Below are 4,611 nucleotides of genomic sequence, written 5' to 3' on the forward strand. Positions count from 1 at the left end.
TGGCCTCATCTGCTCAATACATAGACCCGTTCATCAGCACTGTTTACGGGCTCTGAGCAGGTAACTCAGCCATCTTGTCATCTGCAACGTCTGATAATTTCACCAGTCTCTCAAAAATGTCACGAAGTGATGTTTTGAGACAAAAATATGGATTCTCCAAAATAAGTCCGTAGAGCACATTTCCTGAAAGATGTTAATGGCCAGTGCAGCGGGAGTCTCTGGGCTGAAACGGAATGATTTGCAATGCAAATGGCCAAGCAGCTCCAAAGAAGGCTTGCACTCTCAATGATTTAGTTCAATTATAGCTCATTTTTGAAAAGGCTGTTTCATTACATTAACAATATCAGTTCTACAATATATATTTTTTGTCCCAAGGGGCCATCTTTTATATGAGATAATGATGCTGATGCACTGTCGCTGTCACTGGGCCCTGCAATGAGTCAGCCCATGTGTTCCTGCCCCCGGCCTTTATTTATCTGGCTCACTTTGGTGGAGCAGTCCCCAGTACACTATCATGTTTCATCTGTTTACAGCTGACAGAGCTACATTAGGTTGGAGCCTTGAACCATGGCCTTGACATAATGCTCCAACAAATGAGGTAAATAAACCAAATATAATAACTGCCACTCAACTTTAGACTTGTCTGTACATATGGCTTTTCTGTGAAATCAGAGATATTTTTAATGTTCTGCCCTGTTGTTCCTACGAACCTTGAAATGCTCCAGAAATTTCTGTTTTCTTTTATGCATCAAAACCACATATCTTGAAATGCCTATCACACTAAGAAGTGGCATGAGAATCCTTTGTTAAGATGTATGCCCTTATCAGTTATTCAGGAAATATGTGTAGTGTTTAGTCACATAAGGGCAACCTTTCCACCTGGCTGCTGGACCTCACCCCCTTGACCACTCACACTCATTAATAGCAACTGGCTCCTGTCTCTTTTGCATCTTCAATTTTTCCCTCTCTACAAACATCCTGTAATACCCCCCCCCCATATTTAAAATAAGAAACCATTTCCTTGGCCCCGCATGACCCTTCTAGCTCTTGCCCAATTTCTTTGTTTGCTTTTGCAGCTAAATTCCTAGGAAGGTAAACCTATGCTGTCACACTGTCTCTACTTCCTCTCTAGCCATTCTCTCTTGAGCCCACTGCAGCCAGGTCCTGGGCTCCACCCTTCCACCTAAACTGCTTGTTCAAGTCACCAATGACCTCCATGATGCCAAATCCCATAGGCAACTCTCATGCCTTGTCTTACTCATCCCAGCTGTACACTGGACACAGCCAATACCTCCCTGCTCCATGGACTTTGGAGACTCCACCATTTGTTCTTCTCCTCTCACTGGCAAATCACTCTCAGTCTCATTGTCTCATTTCCTGTCAGTGTATTGGTCTCCTACTGCTGCTGTAATAAATTGCCACAAACTTAGTGGCTTAAAAGAGCACAAATGTATTATCTTACAGTTCTTCAAGTCAGAAGTCCAACATGGGTCTCACTGAGCTAAAATCAAGATATCGGTAGGAATGGTTCCCTCTGGAGGCTCTAGGGAACAATCTGTTCCTTGTCCCTTCCAGCTTCTAGAGATTTTCACTTTCCTTGGCTCATGGCCCCTTCCTCCATCTTTAAAGCCAGCAGTGTAGAATCTTCGAATCACTTTCTCTCTGATTCTGCTTCTGTTGTCACATCTGTTTCTCTGACACTGACCCTCCTGCCTTCTTCTTATTTAGGATGCTTATGATGACATTGGGAGCTCTGGCAGCATAGTGCCTAAGGCACTTGACTGCTAACCAGAAGGCTGGCAGTTCAAACCCACCAGCCACTCCTAGGAAGGAAGGTTGGGCAATCTACTCCCGTAGTGATACCGCCTCAGAAACCCAAGGAGGGGTCTCTATGAGTCAGGTCCAACTCAACGGCACATAACAACATGATGACATCTGGCCCACCCAAATAATCCAGGATCAGGGATTAGAAAGTGGACATCTTTGGGGGCCAATATTCTGCCTACCACAGTCATCCACTGTGGGATCCAGAGGAAAAGATGCACTATGTTGAGTCATCAGACCAGTAACTTTGGCATGCCAAAACTGCAGCAGAACTTGAGAATACACAATTTTTTATATTAAAAATATCTCCGCGTGGTGCTTGGCATTGAGTGACTAACTGAGGCTGTAGGAGGTGAGTTCTGGCAGCCCATACTGGGCATGAGCATTTCTGGGACCTGGGTAGTGTCTGCAAACTAGTAGGGGAGAGAGGCCAAGGGGTGGGGCCATCTTCTCATCTTCTCATTATCCAACTATAAAAACTAGGGCTGGAGTTGTACAGCAGAGTTTCCCTACAATAATATTTACTAGACATTGTTTCTCTATAAAATTGATACAGTCTAAAAATTTAAAACAAACTATAATAGAACATTATTTCAGAAATTTACATATTCTATAATATATGAACTTCTTTTTATCAGGAAGCCCTGGTGGCACAGTGAGTAAGCACTTGGCTGCTAACCAACAGGTCAGCAGTTCGAACCCACCCACCACTCTGTGGGAGACAAATGTGGCAGTCGGCTTCCATAAAGATTACAGCCTTGGAAACTCTATGGGACAGTTCTACTCTGTCTTCCAGGGTCACTATGAGTCAGAATTGACTCCGCAGCAGTGGGTATACCTTTTATTGCTCTTTGAATATCTGAAACATTTAAACACCTAAACGTTCCATAATGAAATTCTTCTTTCTCTGTGAACAGGTCCAAAATTTGTTAAAAAGCAAACAGAACTCAAGTTGTTTAAAGGGCAAAAAGCAGAGGAGAAATACTGAATATCCCATCAAATATATTTGCTTAATTGATCCTTTCAATTGTTTCTGTGCATGCCATGCTTACAAAAAGCTGTGTTCCTGGGAAGTTAAATTTCAAGGGTTCATCTCCAATCATGGAAGATTACAGAAAACACAGTCTTAGAATTTGATTTGTTTCCTAGGTAACACCCCCTCAAATATGGGATCATTGCCTCATCTTTTTGTTCCGACACATGGATAAAGATCCGGAAACCACATAGTGTAATTTTCAGGGACAGAAGATGACTTCAGCAGACATTCTAGAAGAGGACCTAGGATGGATGTTATTTGTTGGAACAAAATTTAATTTATTTATGTTAATAAAGATAGCGGGAGACCACAAAGCCAAATTTTGCTGTGTTTTTGAATGACTGATTTAAAGAAACAAAACTAGAAATTGGTTGAAACTTCATTCACTGCAGAATATTGTTATCTAGTAGTTTAATCTCAGGTCCCTAACAGATAATTTAAGTTTCTGAAACACATGAAGGGTCTCATAGTTTAACTCAAATGGCTGCGACATGATATAGCTCCCAGAGGATGGAATACAGTTAGATTTATATGTTTGAAGAATAGTGACTGATACCTGAAATTTAATAATGAGTAGGACTAGAAACACAGCATATAGGATTTATATAGAGTGAAAATAATGAATAACTTCCTACATAGTACCAAGGTTCTAATTTGGCTTTTCTTGTTACCATTGTTGTTGAGTCAGTTTTGACTCATAACGACCCTATAGGATAGAGTAGAACTGCCCCATAGAGTTTCCAAGGCTGCAGTCTTTACAGAAGAAGACTGTCACATCTGTCTCCCACAGAGCAGCTGGTGGGTTGGAACTGCTGACCTTTTGGTAGGCAGCCAAGTGCTTAACCACTGTGCCACCAGGGCTCCTTAAATTTGGCTTACTAAACACATGGGCATTAAAATGATGAAAAAAGAAGCATCCCTCAAGGTGTAAGAACCAAGGGCAAACAACAAGGTGTGTGTACGTCCCCACCTCCTGCTGTAACATTAGTATTGAGGGAATGTTTTGTTTAAAATAATCATCGAAAGTAGCCTTAAACCACAAAGTCAAGAGCAGAAACTAGAGCAGCGCCAGGAGGTAGACTGTTGCAGGTGAAAAGCAATATACAAAGCGAGAAGAGAGACTCACATTTAATGTGAGGCCTCAAAGGTTACAGTGCAAGTGGGGTGCGAGGAAGGAGGAAGACAGCCATCAGCAGCCAGTGCCATCCATCCAGCCAGGCTGCCTGCCTGCCATTTGAGTACCTTTTCAATGACAGGAACTGTCTTTGGTGCTGAAATGGGCATTTGAATGAGCTTTGGTTCCCCTGATGACAGTATAAAATCGTCTCCAGTACCTGTCTGGCACTGGCTGAAGACAGACTCTCCCTCTCCTTGCCTTCTGCCAGCAAGAGTCACTATGCATTTCCAGCTACCTGCTTCTCACAGTGGCTCAGCAGCCCAGTTAGGCCAGGGACAGCTCTGCCTGAAAGAGACAGACTGGAATACCTGGAGCTCATACAGAAACCTGTCTAAAGGTTTAGCAACTTCTTTCTTTCTAATATTCATGGTCTCTTAAAATTCACACTACCAGCCCAATTTGCTAACTTAGAATGACTTAAAGTTCAATAGTATTTGCAAATAGAAATCTTGATTTCCTTTTATAAACTGTTGTTGTTGTTGTAATGTGCCGTCGAGTCGGACCCGACTCATAGCGACCCCTCCTTGGGTTTCCGAGGCAGTATCACTATGGAAGTAGATTGCCCAACCTTCCT

Source organism: Orycteropus afer, unplaced genomic scaffold (genome assembly GCF_000298275.1).
Source record: "Orycteropus afer afer isolate SDZICR_OR568_19922 unplaced genomic scaffold, OryAfe1.0 scaffold00304, whole genome shotgun sequence".
Lineage (NCBI taxonomy): Eukaryota > Metazoa > Chordata > Mammalia > Tubulidentata > Orycteropodidae > Orycteropus > Orycteropus afer.